Source organism: Carassius auratus, unplaced genomic scaffold (assembly GCF_003368295.1).
Source record: "Carassius auratus strain Wakin unplaced genomic scaffold, ASM336829v1 scaf_tig00000038, whole genome shotgun sequence".
NCBI classification, from domain to species: domain Eukaryota; kingdom Metazoa; phylum Chordata; class Actinopteri; order Cypriniformes; family Cyprinidae; genus Carassius; species Carassius auratus.
In genome coordinates this window covers 10,000-29,957 of record NW_020523272.1, presented here as the reverse complement: position 1 = coordinate 29,957, position 19,958 = coordinate 10,000, and the positions used below count along the sequence as shown (strand labels likewise).

The 19,958-nt window shown below is 39.1% G+C and overlaps 1 pseudogene; it reads left to right on the top strand.

Annotated features, from left to right (window-relative positions):
* The first annotated feature begins 141 nt into the window (after window positions 1–141).
* On the top strand, window positions 142–8,457 carry LOC113068796 (plectin-like; annotated as a pseudogene).
* The last annotated feature ends 11,501 nt before the right edge of the window (window positions 8,458–19,958 follow it).

Sequence of the window (19,958 nt, the reverse complement as noted above, 5' to 3'; positions counted from 1 at the left end):
AAAACTAACATTGCCTTAAATCAGATGCTTTTTTGTTACAAATGTTCCAGTCTTTGATTATATTCCCTTATGATTTCTCATTAATCTTAAAATGGATATTTAGATAATTTAAATTATATGTATTTGAATGTATTTTTTAACATTGTTTTAACTTTGTTCATTGTTTGTTCTTTTACAGATGGCGAATGCTCAGCAAGAACAAATTAAACAGGAGAAAACAATTCTCCAGCAGACATTTATGTCAGAAAAGGAGATGCTCCTGAAGAAGGAAAAGCAAATTGAGGATGAAAAGAAGAAGTTGGAGAGCCAATTTGAAGAAGAGGTCAAAAAGTCAAAAGCACTTAAGGATGAGCAGGAACGTCAAAGAAAACAAATGGAGGACGATAAGATTAAACTGAAGGCCACTATGGATGCTGCTCTGATAAAACAAAAAGAGGCTGAACAGGAGATGCTCAACAAGCAGAAAGAGATGCAAGAACTTGAAAGGAAAAGGCTTGAACAAGAAAGGGTTCTTGCTGAGGAAAACCAGAAACTGCGTGAGAAACTTCAGCAGCTTGAAGTTGCTCAAAAAATCACCCAGGAGATTCACATCCAGACAGAATGCAAAAAAGTCCTCAATGGTCAAAGTATTTCTGATGAAGTTGACAGCACACATGGCTTCTCTCCATTATCATTTGATGGCATTCGTGAGAAGGTGCCCGCAAGAGTAGACTTTTTGAAACAGGACTTTTTAAGCAAAAATGGATTATGATAAGCTCCAGAGTGGTGACACCACAGTTGAAGAACTCAGTAAGACAGACAAACTTAAAACAGTTCTTCAGGGGCAAGAACTGCATTGGTGGCCTGCTGGTGCATCCAAATCAAAAAATGCCCATCTATCAAGCTGTCAAGGAGAAAAAGATTGCTCCTGGGACAGGGCTAGTGCTGCTGGAGGCACAGGCTGCTTCTGGATACATAATAGACCCAATTAAAAACAAAAAACTCTCTGTCAATGAGGCAGTTAAAGAGGGGCTAATTGGACCTGAACTTCATAACAAGATGCTGTCTGCAGAGAGAGCTGTCACTGGCTACAAAGATCCATACACAGAGGCAAAGATCTCCCTCTTTGAAGCTATGAAGAAGGGTCTCATTGGGGAGGATCATGCCATCAGGTTGCTTGAGGCTCAGATAGCAACAGGTGGCATTATTGATCCAGTCAATAGTCATCGTGTGCCTAATGAAATAGCTTATAAGCAGGGACAGTTTGATGCAGCCACTTATAAAATAATACAAAATCCAACAGATGATGTCAAGGGATTCTATGATCCAAACACCCAAGAAAATCTGTTGTACCAACAGCTACTAGAAAGATGTGTCACTGATCCAGGAACAGGACTTCTACTTTTGCCCATTTCTGAGGAGGCTGCTTCAAAATGCCAGGATATTCACAGATGAGGAAACAAGAGATGTGTTTGACAAGACAACAGTGTCTGTGCCATTCGGCCGTTTTAAAGGAAAGACTGTGACCATATGGGAGATTATAAACTCTGAGTACTTCACAGAAGACCAGAAAAAGATCTTATCCGCCAGTACAAAACAGGGAAAATTACAGTTGAAAAGATAATCAAAATTGTTCTAACTGTGGCAGAGGAAAAGAGAAAAGAATGAGCTTGCCTTTGATGGCCTGAGAGCACCTGTACCTGCTTCAAAACTTCTTGAATCAAAAGTTATTGACAAAGATCTCTATAACAAGTTGCAGAAAGGACAAATGCTGGTAAAAGACGCTGTCTGAGATGGAGCATGTGCGCAATGCTTTGAAAGGCTCTAACTGCATTGCTGGAGTAATTATATGACTCAACCAAACAAACAATGTCCCTTTATGATGCCCTGAAAGAGAACATGATGAGACATGGACCTGCTCTTAATCTCTTGGAAGCACAAGCTGCCACGGGATATATCATAGATCCTGTTAAAAACCAAAAACTTACAGTAGATGAGGCTGTCAAAGCAGGGGTTGTTTGGTCCAGAACTTCATGAAAAACTACTGTCTGCAGAGAGAGCTGTCACTGGCTATAAAAGATCCTTACACTGGAAAAACCCATTTCTCTGTTTGAGGCTATGAAGAAAGACCTGATCATGAAGGAACAAGGAATTCGACTGCTTGATGCACAACTGGCAACAGGAGGCATTATTGATCCTGTTCAAAGTCACCGTATTCCACATGACATTGCCTGTGCAAAGGCCTGCTTTGATGATGCAACCCAGAAGTTTTTGAGTAGCCCAAGTGATGAAGTTAAGGGATACTTTGACCCAAACACTCAGGAATATCTCACATATCTACAGCTTTACAAACGATGTGTTACTGACAAAAAGACTGGCCTTCACCTTCTGCCTTTGTCTGAACAAGCTATCAATGCCAAAGAGGAGATGAAGTACACTGATGCCCAGACCAAAGACACAATGAATCAGGCAACTGTTGAACTTCAGAGTGGACCATTCAAAGGGAGAAAAGTTACCTTATGGGAGCTCATTTACTCTGACTATATCACTGAAGAGCAAAGGCTTGACTTAATAAGGCAATACAGATCTGGGAAAATGACCATTGAGAAGATTATAAAGGTTTTAATTGAAATTGTTACTAAGAAAGATGCAAAGAAACAAGAAGAGGGATGCTTTAAGGGACTCAGGGCACCAGTTACAGGCCAAGTCATTATTTGACTCTAAAATCATTGATAAGTCTACCTATGATTTGCTGGAACAAGGTAAAAACACTCCAAAAGAGGTCAGCAAAAATGCTTCAGTCAATAAGTATCTCCAAGGCTCTGAAAGCATTGCTGGACTTTACCTTGAGCCTACAAAAGAGAAAGTTAGCATCTACCAAGCAATGAAAATGAAATTCCTCAGACAGAACACAGGTATTGCCTTGCTTGAAGCTCAAGCTGCCACAGGATTTATTGTGGATCCATCAAGAAATGAATGTCTCACTGTGGATGATGCTGTTAAAGCAGGACTTGTTGGCCCAGAGCTTCATGAGAAACTTCTCTCTGCTGAAAAAGCTGTCACTGGATATAAAGACCCATTCACAGGCAATAAGATCTCCCTATATCAAGCCATGGACAAGGACCTCATCCCCAAAGAACATGCTATGCCTCTCTTGAGGCACAACTGGCATCTGGTGGAATTATTGATCCAGTAAACAGTCATCGTATTCCTGTTGAGAATGCAATCCAGCGTGGATATGTTACCAAACAGCTGGCCAGCAGCATTGCTGAAAGCACAGTACTTCTCTGACCCTGCATCTGATGAGAACGTATCATACAAACAGTTGAAAGACAAGTGCATGGCAGATCCTGAAACAGGCTTACATCTACTAAAGCTGTCCAAACCACAGGCCCAACGGTTGTGGAGAAAACATACCTTTACAGTGAAGAACAAACCCAGAGTGATCTATCCAATACCCAGATTGACCTACCCATTGAGAGTCAGGGCTCTATGTCTCTCTGGGATGTTATGAATTCAAATCTACTACCTGAAGATCAGAGGGCTCGGCTTCTAGAAGAATATCGTTCTGGCAACATAACAAAGGAACGAATGATTATCATTATAATTGAGATTCTGGAGCAGAGAGAAATCATTACAGGGAGGAGCACCCAGACCAGCAGCACAAGCAGACGTCAAATAACTATTGAAGATCTCTACAATGCCCGTATCATCGACCTTGAGACTTACAACCTTCTGAAGAAAGAGAATAAGACCATGCGTGATGTCATGGAGATGCAAAGAGTCAAGCAATATTTGTATGGAACTGGCTGTGTTGCTGGTGTGGTTACTGATTCAAATTCCAAGATGAGCATTTATCAAGCAATGAAGAGAGAGCTGATGAAGCAAGAAATTGCAATGGCCCTCTTGGAAGCTCAAGCAGCCACTGGATTCATTATTGATCCTGTCAGGAATGAAATGCTCACTGTAGATGAAGCAGTGCGTAAAGGCGTGGTGGGCCCAGAACTTCATGATAAGCTCCTGTCTGCAGAGAGAGCAGTCACTGGCTATAAGGATCCATATAGTGGAAAGGTAATCTCCCTCTTTCAAGCAATGAAAAAGGATCTTATCCCAGAGGACTATGCCCTAAGGCTTCTTGAAGCTCAAACAGCAACAGGCGGTATCATTGATCCAGAATATAACTTCCATTTGCCAACAGAGATTGCCACACAACGTGGATATATTAATAAAGAGACAAATGAAAGATCTCCGATGAGTTTAAGGGATTCGTAGACCCACTGAATGATGAAAAAGTTTCATATTCTCAGCTCCTGAAAAGATGCAAGATAGACAAAGATGGGCAATATCTGTTGTCTCTAGGAGCCAAAAGATTGCTCTTCAAAGGACTCAGAAAAGAAATAACAATAGAAGAGTTATTCCGCTCAAAAATCATTGATGAACAAACAGTCAGCAAGCTTAATGAAGGACTCCTAAACAGTGGAGGAGGTGAGCAATAGCTTGCGAAAATATCTTGAGGGCTCAAGCTGTATTGCCGGCGTGTTTGTGGAGTCTACTAAAGACAGACTATCTATCTACCAAGCCATGAAAAAGAATATGATCAGACCAGGCACTGCTTTTGAGTTGCTGGAAGCTCAAGCAGCTACAGGTTATATCATTGACCCTATCAAGAACCTAAAGTTAACTGTAAATGAAGCAGTCAAGATGGGAATTGTCGGTCCAGAGTTCAAAGATAAACTCCTGTCTGCTGAGAGGGCTGTGACTGGCTATAGAGATCCTTATACAGGCAAAATGATCTCCCTGTTCCAGGCTATGAAAAAGGGTCTGATTTTGAGAGACCATGGAATTCGTCTTCTCGAAGCCCAGATTGCTACTGGAGGAATCATTGACCCAGAGCAGAGTCATCGATTGCCAGTTGAAGTTGCCTACAACCGAGGCTTTTTCGATGAGGAGATGAATGAGATCCTCAGTGACCCATCGGATGACACCAAGGGCTTCTTTGACCCAAACACAGAGGAGAATCTCACCTACTTGCAACTGATGGACAGGTGTATTGTCGACCCAGACACAGGTCTTGTGCTCTTGCTTCTTAAAGAAAAGAAACGCGAAAGAAAGACGTCTTCCAAATCCTCTGTTCGCAAACGCAGAGTCGTCATTGTTGATCCTGATTCTGGCAAAGAGATGTCTGTGTATGAAGCCTACCGCAATGGACTAATTGACCATCAGACTTACCTTGAACTTTCAGAGCAAGAGTGTGAGTGGGAAGAAATCACAATGACATCATCAGAAGGAGTTGAAAAGTCTATACTCATCGACCGAAGATCAGGCCGACAGTATGACATTGATGATGCTATTGCAAGAGGTCTTATCGACCAGAGTGCAATTGAGCAGTACCGTGCTGGCACCCTCTCTATCACAGAATTTGCTGATATGTTATCTGGAAACATGAGTGGCTTCCGTTCCCGCTCTTCTTCCTTTGGTTCCACCTCTTCTTATCCAATGAGCCCCATACCTTCCATCAAAACTCCTGCAACTGTATGGAATGATCCAACTGATGAGACCGGTCCTGTGGCTGGAATTCTTGATACAGATAGCCTAGAAAAAGTTTCAGTCACTGAAGCCATGCGTAGGAACTTAGTGGATTCAATATCTGGCCAGAGACTGTTGGAGGCACAGGCTTGCACTGGTGGCATAATAGACCCATCTACTGGAGAGAAATTCTCAGTTACTGAAGCCACAGAGAAGGGTCTTATAGAAAAGAAAATGGTTGACAGACTCAACTTGGCCCAGAAAGCTTTCCATGGGTTTGAGGATCCTCGCACTAAAGTCAGAATGTCTGCTGCTCAGGCTCTTAAGAAAGGCTGGCTTTACTATGAGGCAGGGCAACGTTTCCTGGAAGTGCAGTATCTCACTGGTGGCCTTATTGAGCCAGAGGCTGAGGGACGAATCTCCCTAGAAGAGGCAATCAGGAAAGGTGTAATTGATGGCCGTACAGCACAAAAGCTCAGAGATGTGAGTGCTTACACAAAATACCTTACTTGCCCGAAAACCAAACTGAAGATCTCCTACAAAGATGCCATGGACAGAAGCATGGTTGAGGAGGGATCTGGCCTTAGGCTTCTGGAAGCTTCATCAGTATCCAGTAAAGGTCTTTACAGTCCCTACAATGTCAGCGGTGCTGCATCAGCTTCTGGTTCTCGTTCTGGATCCAGAACAGGCTCTAGGTCAGGTTCAAGAAGAGGGAGTGTTGATGCTACTGGCTCTGGATTCAGCATGAACTTCTCCTCATCCTCATATACTTCTTCTAGTTACAGTCGCAGATTTTAAAGACGGACCTCACAACAAACCTGCCACTTGGTCCTGCAGCTTTCATTATTAATGCTGACTCTATACACTACAGTTGCATAAGATACAGAAATTAATTCAAGAAAAAAAAATCAACTTATTCTGCTTTGCATGTGTTTGCTATAGGAAAATGCATTCCAAAAACTACCATTATCTTTTTGTCTGGCAATGGTTAAGTTCCCATTTTATTTATTTTGGATGCATAAGAAGTATTGCCTGGTTAGCTTTAATCATAGTAGTCCAATTTAGCTTTATTTCAGTTCATACAGATAATACATATTTTGAAAGTGATATTTTTCTTTTTTCTTTTCTTATTTTATACTAAGTACAGCATCTAAAATCAGGAAAAGTTCAAATACGGCATTTTTTTTTTTTTTTTTTATGAAACTCTGATCAGACTGTAATATTACTTTAATATTACTTACATTTACATTTCTACATGTTACTTTAGGAAATAATTTTTATACTTGGGTTTATTTAAGCATAATGTACCAGAAGAAATATACCAAGTTTTACAAAAAGAAAAGTAATTAGATTCACTTTTTTTTTTTTACAATTATTTTTTTTACATATTTGTATACATTTGATTGATGGGTATATTAGAGGATGCTAGCCATCATATCAAATATAGGTTGCCGCTGGTTTCACAGAATGTAAAAAAAAACAAAAAAACACTACACCTATACATAAACATATATAAACACTAAAGGAGGAGCAAGGACTGTACAACAATCCAATTTAATGTCCCCTAAAACTGGATGATATTTTTGTTTTGAAAGTCCATTTTTCATTTACTGGATCCAGTCCGTCTCCAAAGTCCTTTTCAAAACTGTCTACCCTATAAAGGAGTCCTCAAGGCCCAGATTTACTGTCAGTCCTCCACTGATGTGATATCCAGTGAAGATTTCAAATGGCTCTGGTGTCAGATCCATTCCTCACTCATAACATCTGGGCAGATCTGGATGAAATGTAGTACTTGTAAGTTAAACTAAATTTACATTTTTTGCCGCAGTTTCCTAATGAGCACAATTGACAGCTTCTTATGTAGCATTAAGCCATATAAAAATTCTTGTGTCATTTATAGTGTCTGTTTTGTCACACTTTTCTCTCACAGAGATCATTGGTTACTAGATATGGAGACCTTGATGATGCCTCCCATTTGGTCTTTGATCTGGAGATGAATGATGCTCATCAGCAGCCCACATTCTTAGACATTCTGGTATTTATTAAATATTCACTATCTCTCTATGATTTTGCTTTTTATGTACCTATGATATTTCTGTTGCCCTTCATTTACTGTTTTGTTGCTTCACAGATTTATTTTTTTGTTATTTTTAGAGCCTCACTGAGGGTTTCCTCCTTCCATTGCTTCTGCCATTTGCATGAAGACACTAGAGGCTAGGGCTACCTTGAAGTTTGCCTTGGATATCATTTCAAGAACTGACACTTTAGTGGATTGCTCCTGTTTTCATCAGCTGGGAGCTGGACTTTGGAGTTTACACAAAATGATTCAAAATGACAAAAGAATTGGATCCATTAAATTGATATTAAAGTGGACTTATATGTAGAATCTCAGAGTTCTATTGCCTACATTGTTTCTAGCCCCAACATGAGTTTTTAAATAAAGCACTCAATGCATTAGATACAGTATACAAACCATTGTATTGCATTACACATTTCCATAATACAAATAAATACTGATTACATCTTTTAATGAATGTATTTAGGCTAATTTAGTGTACGGCAATTACATTTTTGTTCTTTTTTTTTTTTTTTTTTTTTTTTACATTTCCTGTAACAAAAAACAAACAAACATGTTTTGGTCATCTGTTGCATCCCATGTATTTCTTTGCTTCTTTTTATATTAATTGGACTTGACTTGACTTTTTTTTTTTTTTTTTTTGATGTTGTATATGTAAAATATTTGTTGCATGTTTTACTAAATTGCTATAAAATGTTCTAAGAAGATGAAGAATAGATTTTTGAATTGAAACCAATATATGGAAGATTATATGACTAAAAGATGTATGAAATACTAACTGGTGGATGAACTTTTTCCTTGTGAGATAGTGGTAATACAGAATGGGTTAATGACACTATACTCAAGTGTAAATAAATATTATTTTGGAAAGATCACTTCCAGACTTCGTAGAGTTGGTGTTTTATCTTTTATCTTTTGTTTAACCTAAATGATCATCCATGTCACTATGAAATCCCAATATATAAACAGTACAGTACACATTTCTAGCAATCATATATCAGAATACTTTTACAAAGTAAGCAGTTAAAGAACAAAGATGAATAATCACCAGACTGCTTAAACAGACAGACAGGAAGTATGGTGCTGATTAGAGAAGCAGTCAGTATTCAGTGGATGCTATCCTCTGGTGGTAGGGAAGTTCAATGGCAGGCTCAGATTGACATTATGTTAAATCTTTAGGATGAAAGACAGAACCCAGAAGGAGACACATTTATGGATGGCCTGCCTTTGTGCCATTACACTGCCGACAGCCTCTCTGCTCCTCCTGCATTAACTGTGCCCATGCTGCATGATAGTGGCTCTATGGTATGTCTTCAGATCAGCAGAGAGGTCAAGCTGAAAATATTCCATTTGCAAATAATAGTGAATTGTGAATGAATCAATAAGTATGTGCTTGTTGTTGTTTAATAAGAGTGTGTTCAGTTGGTGTCCCTTTGTTTCAGGATGCAGCCGCTCAGAAAGGAAGACGGTATGGGTAAACTACACATATAATTTCCATTTCCTATTTTATATTTTCATTTAAAATGAAAAAGAAGGATCTAAAAATCTACTCAGATTTTTAAAGGGAGCAAGTGTAATGACACAAGAACAGGAGTAATATGCTCACTCTTTTTTCCTGTCAGCTATCTGGCTGCCGCTATGTCCCATTCTTAACCATCTGAAGCCCAGATAGTGTGCTTTGAGGAATGCCGACACACAGAGAGTTACAATAGTCCAGCCTGGAAGAGGATAACAATTTCAATATCTTTTAGAGAGAGAAAACATTTTACTTGGTCTGAGGTGGAAGAAGTTACTATTTACAACCGTGTTAAAGCGCTTGTTAAATTGTAGTAATGAATCGAAAATTTTTGAATGGTGTTGTAAGTTATTACTAAAGGAACCTAGCCTTACTTGTAAGAGTACTAATGAGTGCAGAGGAAGCACCTCAGTTTTGTCAGTGTTTAGTTGCAATAAATTATTAGCCATCCAAGTTCTCACTTTGTTAAAACACGTGAAGAGATGTTTTAAAAGAGTCATTTTCAAGTTTGATTGGAAGGTAAAGTTGGAGGTAATCAGCAATGATAGTTAATATTATATTTCTGGAGAATGAAGTCTAGGGGAAACATGCAGAGCAATAACAATAAAGTGCCAAAACTAGAACCCTGTGGAACACCATGAGGGATGGGCACAGAAGTCAAGACCAGACAAAACCAGTTAAGACCACCATTCCATCTCAGCTTCCACTCTCTGCCATGTGTAACATTATACTACATTCACATACAGCACAGCCTTGCATACAATAATGTTTAATTATCGATTCTATTCTATTCTATTCTATTCTATTCTATTACTACTGTGACAAGGAGTCAGAGACGTTCGGATCCATATGCAGTAGTTTATTATAGAGAATGGTCAGACAGGCAGTAATCAGAGCACAGCTTGAAGTATGTCTGGGGATATCCAAAATCAGAACCAGTAACAAGAGGTCGGGGCAGGCAGCAGAGAATCAAAATCCAACAATTAGAATAAACAATCCAAGATCATACACGGTAGGAACAAATACTGGGAAAATGCTCAGGAATGCCAGACAGAAACAAAACAAGACTTCGCAATCATTGAGAGTCTAAACACAGAATTAATAGGGGGGTGGTAATGGGGAACACTTGGTGGTCATTAGCCCTAAGCATGGGATTCTGGGAAATGGAGTTGGAAATGGGAATGGATATATATATTTGATAATAATTTTTGAGCTGCTTCTTTGTCCCCACTCTTCCCACTGTATATGTGAGGTGTGAATGTGTTCTTGTACTGTTGCTAGGATGGATTCAGAGGATTGGAGTCAGTGGCAGAGTGAGTTCAGAGGTCAGATCAGGGCTCTGCGACACTGGCTGAAGACCATGGAGAAGAGACTCCCTCCACCGGATCCTGCTGTGAGTCTCTCATACACTCCAGCCCAACATCTGAGGACACTTCTCAAACAGATATCAGATGTATCCATTTATTTAAAAACATTTATTTGGTCTTATTTGAGAATGTCCCCAATAAACATCACACGCTTGAGTCACACGATCAAAGTCACCCATTTACTAACATTTAATTAGTAACCAATAAATAACAACTAATCTAAAATAGTTCTTATTCACATTTCTTTTCATCTATCATTTGACTCACAGTGCAAAACAGTGGAAATCAGGATTAGGCATAAATTAGTGTCTTCAGATTCATTAATTAATGTGAAAATTAGCTGAGAATTGAAAAAATAGTTGTAATGTGGCTTGTCTAATCATGTCTAATGGTTAAGGAATAATGCATAGAATACACAGAAAATAATCCTGTGTATCATCTTACAAATGGTTGTCCGAAGCAACAATGCTACGAAATGCCCCATATTTTGTGAGAAGGTTACTGAGAAACCAGTACTGAATTTTCTTCAGCAAACTTGATGCAGGGCAGTGATTTCTGTTTTAGACCATTGGATCCCTCTTCACACAAAACATACATTTCGTGGCCATCATTTTATTATCTTTTATTCTGTTACTGGTTATGCAACAGCTTTTTATTTGAATATTGAATTTGCTCATATTTCTTTTGTGCCACTACTGAGACAGTCTTTGACTGTCTCCACCCAGACTTTCCATCCTTTTGTCTGATGATGACATACCTCATCTAACTTCTCATGACATCATACTGTAAGGAGATTAACATTAAGGTTTGGAGAAAAGTGGAGAGACATCTATATATATGTGTGCCTGTGTGTGTGTGTGTGTGTGTGTGTGTGTGTGTGTGTGTGTGTGTGTGTGTGTGTGAAATATTCTTATAATATGACCACCTGGATAAAAATACATTTTAAAAAAGCACATGAGTCCTATCCTGGATACATCTGGAATCGGGGTGCAGGTTTGTGTTGGACCGGACGCACACACGAGAGAACACTCTGAAAGCACATTAGACACTGATGAGACACTGATGGGCCGGAGAAAACACATCGTCTTACAGTCTTCTTATCTGTCCACAATGGAAATGTTGTAACACTCCTCTCTTCAGTGTCTTGCTCAAGTCAACAATAATTGAGCCATCCACTGCCTGGATCTATTGCCTACATTGTTTCTAGCCCCAACATGAGTTTTTAAATTAAGCACTCAATGCATTAGATACAGTATGCAAACCATTGTATTGCATTACACATTTCCATAATTCCATAATCCACTCTTCATGGACTAGTTTTGTACTTACAGCCTACAGAAAAAAATATGGAAGCTTATTTCCACCAAGTAAAAGAAGTATTTGCCACTTTTAATCTAAAAATTGTGATGAAGGAATGAAATTCAGAATTATGAGATATCAAAATGCTTATAAAAGTGGGAATTGCAAGAAATAATCTTGCAATAAAACATAGCTGTTTCTGCCAAAGAATAAAAAATATAATTGCAAATGCAATCTCATAATTCTGTCTATTTTAGGTTTAAAAAAGAAAAGTTTAAATCTCTAAATTCTGAATTCCTGAAACTCTGAATTTTGTGCTAAAATGTCAACTTTTTTTATTCCTTGGTGAAAACACATGGAAGCCCATTTTCTTCACTTAATAATAATAATAATAAAAGTATGTTATAATGTTATATTATAACTTTATTAATGTTATACATTAATGTATATTAATGTATTAATGTTATAAAGTCAGAATAACAATAAAAAATTTTCCTCAGAATTGGAATTTAATAATTGGCATTTGCAAATATTCATCACACAATTCTAAGAAAACTAAATCTGAATTGAGATATGAACTCGCAATTGTAGCCCATTTTCGTCACTGAAAAAAAGGTAATTGCTGACTTTCTCAGAATTCTAAAAAGTTGCAATTGCATATTAATAAAGTCAGAACTACAAGATATAATTTCTAAGAAACAAGTTTGTCTTTTTTTCCACAGAATTGCACTTAACTGGCAATTGCAAATATTTGTCTCACAATAATAAAAAATATATAATAAAAAGAAAAATTTGAATTGAGATATAAACTTGCAATTGTAAGAAGAAAAGTCAAAATTGCGAGAAAAAATGCCAAAACTGTAAGATAAAGAGTCACAATTAGTTGTTGCGCTGATGTTGCAGAGGTGGTGGCTTGTTGGTCCCAGTCAAAAGAGTCTCTGTGACCCTGGTCTAGTTCCTAAATATGGCTCAGGTTCCTCGTCCAGTGTCAGTCTATGGGACTGTTGCATGTATATTGTTGGGATTCCACCTGTTGATTTGTTTTAAAGGTGAAAATCCTTACTATGAGCTTTTGTCGCTTGTAGCAAACTATATCAAATATAATTACAAAAACTTGCTTTCAGCTGAATGTAAACTTAATTTTCAGTTTTGGTGTTTTGTGCTTCACTAAAGTGCAGTTCACTGCTTGGTGTCGTCATTTCTGACTGGAGTCAGTGGGTCTGATTCTTGCCCAGGGCCTCATCCATTGCTTCCTGAAACGGTGAACTCTTTGTGTGTCTGTGTGTCTTTATCTGAGCCTGTGGCAAACTATGCATCTCAAATGAGCCTTGCACACATAACCTGCAAACAGAGCGGTGATGGAGAAGGTGAAGGGTTACGGCACAGCGTGGTCTCCTTTTCCCCGTCCGGACCCTTATAATGACAGCCACAAACATCAGCTCGCTCCTCCTGTTCAGCGCTCTTTAGACAAACACAATTCTCACTTCCTTCCTTCTACTTGCACACAGAGTTTTAAAAATGTATTTACTATTTCAGTAAATAGCCTGTTTATTGTTGCAACCTGACTACGTGAATTTACTTTGCACAGCACACATAACATTAAATATCACACACTGTTAAATTATAGTTTGGTCACAAATAAGTTTGAGGAAAATTTCAAACTATTATTTTCTATTAACTTTTGCCTCAGTAAACTCCAAATTTGCTGCTTATTAAAACTGTAGTTAGTGATGTAGTTGTTAAGGCATAAGGATTAAGACATCTAAAATATAGTCATACACAATAAAGCATTAATATGTACTTTATAAGTACTAATGAACAGCCAATATGCTAGTAATATGCATGCCATTAAACAAATAGTTAATAGTGGCAACTGGTCCATAAAATAATCTATTACTGCAAATTGGTAACACTTTACAGTAAGGTCCCATTATCAATTATAGTTAATGCATTAACTAACATTAACTAACAATGAACAATCCATTTATTGTTTATTATTTTTTGTTACAACTATTCAATATTATATCATGCTAGTTTGCTTAGTTCCAATAAATTATGTTTTAGTAACAAGGTTTGGGAGGAGCGCGTTAGATAGCCTAATCAACACCGGTGGACCACAATCAAGCAATCAATACCAGCTGACTTACCTCTGTCCATTGATGGTTTATCAGCATTTTGGTCTGCTCAAATAGCACCATGTCCCAAAATAGAGATTCCTCGTCCAAAGACCCATCTAGTTCTTCTCCGCTCATGCTAGCGCTTGGCCGAACTGGCCACCTAACACAGTCCCGCCTCTCGCTCATTCCAGCTTTGGGCCTGTGGATCAAGCAAATGCCTGGCCGTCAAACATAGCCCTGCCCCCAACTCCTTCCAACTCTGGGCTCAAGCAAACACTTGGCCGCAATCACTGCCATTAACATTCCCATAACCCACCCTCTTAAACCACTCCTTCCCAGAACCCTCCAGTCATACGTGACTGAGTGTGAAGATGCTTCAAGACATTTCACCTCACTTATAACATTCCATTCCCAGATTTTTCCCTACTCTCTATCACCTCTTTTATTTCATTTCTCAATCGCTCCAAGGGTCTCCAAGTCGGTTCTATCAAAGGCTCCCTGAGCGGAGTGCAGTTTTTTCATAAACTGATGTTCGGTGCTCCCTCACCCGAAAAAAAAAACAATTCGCAAACCTCCCTCTTGATCAAAGGGATCCAGTGATCCCAGCCCACCCATCCCGACACTAGACAACCCATAACGCTAGATATCCTCACAAAATGTATCTACACCCTCCGCACAAATTACCAACCCCTCAGCATAGCTCATACACTCGACGCCATGTTCATCCTAGCTTTTTTTTGGTTTTCTTAGGTGCTCGGAGCTCATGATATCTTCAAATTTCAGTCTAAAAATCAACCCTAACATATCAGACCTAACCGTACTCGACGACAAAACAATCACTTTTTTAATCAAACAAAGCAAGACAGACCAAGCTAAGAAAGGTCATTTAATTTACATTTTCAATCTCCCCTCTCCAATCCAGCCTTACCACCCATCCTAGCATACCTACTCTCCAGGAATTCTCCGGCAAGCCTGCATGAACCACTATTCATTGACGACTCTAAAAAAACAGTCACTCGATTCTGGTTCCTAAAACACCTCAGATGCTTCCTATCATGTGTCTCGGCAAACATTTCTCCAACCATTCTTTTCGTATCGGGACAGCAACTTCGGCAACCCAAAAAGGCCTCTCCAAGCAGCAGATCCAAACTCTTGGAAGATGGTCTTCAGAAGCGTACCAAAGCTATATCAGAACTAACCAGTTCCACATAAAGAAATCCCACCAAACCCTCATCGGCCACCAATATATATATATATATAAAAATTTACAACCTGACCTTTTCCGTCCTTCAGCCAGCGAGGCTTACCCGTTCGATGCCGGGAGCTAAGCTCCTATCGGACATCTGTGAGAGCCTCCTGACTAGACAACCTTACCTTTTCCACCCTTCGGCCAGCGATGCTTACCCGTTCAATACGTATGCTCCCATCCGACGCCGGCGAGATCCTCCTGCCCAAACAACTTTTACCTTTCCATGTTTTTTCGGTCGCCGAACCATTCTACCCAATATGAATGTACCGAGCTCCCAAGGGAGGCTGCAAAAGCCTCCTTTCCCAGTCTACGGTCTTCGAAGCTTACCCTTCATATGCCGTTAGTAGCGAGCTCCCATAAGACATCGGCAAGAGTCTCAAGGCCACACAAACTTACCATTTCCATTCTACGGCCTGCGAGGCTTACCCAGCTGATACAGTGAGCAGGAGTTAATAAAATATGTCTTAATTAGGGAAAAGATATTTATTTCAAAGTTATTAATAATTGTCATGTTACCAAACTTTTGTCAGGTACTTTAATAATAATAACAATTATATTAATTCTTTATTATAATATATTAATTGGTGTCATGATTGTTGAATGTTGCTTATTTTTTTACTAGACAGCAGTATTATTAAGATATAATACATATATTTTAATCTGCCAAAATATAGATATTTTTAATAATAAGTAATGTGGCATGGTCAGTTTTTCCTACTTTTTTTTTTCTCTAGCTGATCACATGCCTGATTCATAATAGTGCACATCATCAGTGTGAAATACCAGTCTATGCATTATATATATCTCATAAAGTTAATCTAAAAATGAAAAATTCTGTCATCATTTGGCCAAAATATCTGACATGAGGGTAAGTAAATGATGACAGAATGTCAGGCTTTTAGGTAAAAGTCTTTCTATAATGCACACTAGAAATGTTTGGTGTGGACATAAGTAGTGTATTGTCCAGCAGGTAGATTGTGGTCTTGTTAGTAATCACAGGAGACTCTGCCTGCACACGGTGATCGACTCAGGTGTGGAGGTTGAGCCACAACATGGTCCTGTCACATTAATTACCACATTCACATCTGTTCGTCAGATCAGCTTCAGATGCGTCCCACAAACAGCTTAAAGTACAATGAAAAAAAGGTATATCCTTAAAAATTTTCTTTAACATCTAAACTAATTCTATTTAATTTAAATAAAAATGTTTTTTAACATTGCTAAATCAACCTAAATATATTGGTTTACACCAACAAAAATAAATTTAAGGGTAAGACCAGGTATAGCTCTTCAACATAACAATTGCAGGTTACCACTTTTACAGTGTATGAAATATGTTTTTAACTTTAGAAGTTAAATTTGTAAGATCAGAATACTGGCATTGCCATAGGAGTTAAAAACCTGAAGTGCACTGCCTTGAATGCTATCATATGATTCACACACTGGGTAAATGATATGGGTGGAAAATTTGATTTCCCCGTGAGTAACCAGGCCTGGATCAGGTGTCTGTGTCAGATTGGGTTTATAAAGGCTGTACAGTACTGCCATATGTGCACACAACCGCACTCTTTCATCTCCTATCATAATTACTGCATTGATATTATCACACAAATGGGCAACATATACTGTAGATAAAAATGGTAAATGATAATTAAGCTAGACTAAATAAATAATAAGAGACTACCGTATATACTACTGTTTAAAATCTTGCAGATGATAAGTCTGTTGTGCTCACCAAGGCTGCATTTATTTGATCAAAAACACAGTAATATTGTGAAATATTATTACAATTTCAAATAGCTGTTTTATATGTAAATATATGATAACTGTCATTTATTTCTGAGATCAAAGCTAAATTTTCAGCATCATTACTTATCTTCAGTGTCACATGATTTTCAGAAACCATTCCTATATGATAATGATAGATTTTTTTTTTGACGAATAGAAAGTAGAAATGCATTTGAAGCATTTGTTTGAAATAGAAATCTTTTGCACATTATAAATGTAAATATTGTGATGATGCATTACAGTATATGCTTAAATCAATTTAAAACAATAAACAAAAAAATAATAATTGACATTTTATCTCACAATTTTTTCTTCTTTTTCTATCAATAAGTAAATATATATTTCCCAATTGTTTCTTCTCAGACTTGTGAGTTTATATCTTGCAATTGCAATTTTGACTTTTCTTTAAATCTGTATTTATTTATATGATTTTCTACCCAAATCTGTAGTTCATGCACATCACAAAAACAGAATTTCACAGGTGGTCTGTTTTAGGACCATAACTCAGGACAGACACTGTTTAAGAGCCTGGTCAGGTTAAATATCTTGACCTCTTGGGTTCACAGCACTGAATTCCCTTTCCCAGGACAGTCAGGGTGACAGGTATTGTTGCTCCTCTTTCTTCCTGGTCTCCTCCTTTTGTCTGTTTTATGTAGCCGGGGGATGGGAAGGGGTTAATAACTGAAGTGCTGTGGTTAGTGCAGTGTCGGATGTCGCCCCCTTCTTCTGCCAGTCCCTACTGAATTAGAGGTACACATTCATCATCATAAAGTCACGAGCGCTCTTCTTTATATTCCCCTCTTCCTCCTTCCACTGTTTTCACTTCAGTCTGTGGGTGTGTGCTCATTATGCTCGAGGTCAAGACTCACATTCTTACACTCACTGTATTCAGAGACAGGAAACTGAGCGAGACAACAACAGATTTACACCTGCATGAGCAACCCTAGTCAGAGCCGAAACACCTGACACTGGCAGCACAAACCCCACACTTACCCTGTGGACGCTGGTTTCTGCTGTGAAAGAAAAGAATACATATAAATACAAATCTCACGTTTCTGATAGAGAACCATGTTTTCATTTTTCAGAGCGCAACCTTATTTAATTATTTTTGTTTTGTACCTGCTGCCATGACATCCTGAATTTTAGGGTCATTGTATGTAAATGTAATGACATCACAAGGTCCTCCACTTCTCTCCCATGTGTTAGTGACCTGTTCTATTAAGCAATCGAGTGATTGTTGTGTGAGTTGAATGATAAGGAACAGTGCAGGTGTTGGGTCGAGTCTTTTGTGTGGTGAAAGAATGGGGGAATTGTGTGTGTTGCACACCTGAGTCTCCTCACTGCACCTGCTATACACACCTGTCCTCACTCTCCCTCTCGTCCCCCATGGGAACCAATCAGAGGGATTATTTGAGATCTGACACTTACAGACATAATGGCGACAGAACCTTCTATTCTCAAGCAGCAACGGAGCAGAAGAGACTCCAAAAAGTGGAGACGAAGCATCACGCAACTCCCTTGAAGCTCAGCCAGACGCGGCCGAGGCCTCCGCTCTATTGGATTATCTACTGTTTGTTTGGCAATTTGGGGACTGGAAGTGACTTGAAAGTAATCAAAGATGTCTTACAGTACTTGTAGCTGTGGCGGGGGCTTTGAATGGTGATGGGGGCTTTGTGTGCAGGATGGTTGCCTCCTTTTGTAGCCCACTTCGGTCTGCCCTGGAGAGGGAGGGAAAAACGAAAACGAGGGGCAGGAGGCAGCTGTCACTTAACATGTGAATGTTCGGGAGCAGCCTGGGAGCCTTTAGAAAGCTTTTTATCCAGCGTTTTCATTTGAAGCGGAGTTTGTGAGCCAAAAGAGGAGCTGGGGGAGGGGCTAACGCTGGGAGGGAAAGAGGGAGGTGAAGGGACTGCTCCTCTGTCTAAATGCCTGGCACAAGAGTTCACACAACAGGCTGCCGACTTACAGACCTGCCTTAACTCTATCAAACCACCCGATGGGGAACACCTGCTCTCCTTGAGCTCGGAAAGCACAGCATACAGGAGTCTTCCAGCAGCAGAACATCCCGTCGGTTGCCTCATGAAGGAATTCCTCTATGGGACTGTGCACAACAAAGACAAGAGAGAGAGAATACCGCTGACGGGAGGGGGCAGCCGGAGGGAGAGGGGGACATTGTTTGCTTGTGGCTGTGGGCGACCGAAAAGCATGGGTCATCTTGCATAAAGTGTGTGTGTGTGTGTGTGTGAGTGCGTCTGTGTTTTAAACTGGGATTTGTGTGTAAGTGAAGTCCTGTTTGAGCAAGTGAATGTGAAGGTTTTCACATGTTTATACGTCTGGAAAGGAAGGCCTCTCAAAGGATGCTGAGAGGAGACAGGTTTTTTGTTCTCCTGTTTGAATGATGACGGAGGAATGCCGTTTGTCCTCCTCTACGCACGGGGGTAAGAAAGTATGCACCCCAACCGACACAACCGCCTCCTCTTTCTGGACTCATTCAAACTTTCTCACTGAAACCAGCAGATGCTGTGATGCTATCAGAACCACTTCAGTTTCATCGATTATATACGGGTAAAAACAGCTTGCAAGGAATTTGGATTAAATAAGTCTGTTTCACTATACTGTGAGTATCTATTTATTTTGAATTAGTACATTCATGTGCTATATATTCACTGCTACTGAACTTAAATATATAACTGTATATTCTTCCTTCCAGTTTCCTTATTTGTATAAACTTTAAGACCTGAATCAACTCTTCAATTGTAACCAACATGTTGCCTTAACACATAACATTAGTTAAATAAAAAGTAGCATATTAATTATGCAGTTTATGCATGTTATGCATTCACGTAACACCAGACACTCTTATGTTAATTAGAGAAACCATTGTCATGACCACTGCACTTCACAGAAAGTGTCGATTTATGAATATTAAGAAATTAGTACATAAGTACATCCCAAGAGCACTAGCACTTTTGCTGCTGTATATACAGTTAATCCACCAGCAGAACGTGGCACGACACCAGTATACACCATCTGTCTGCCA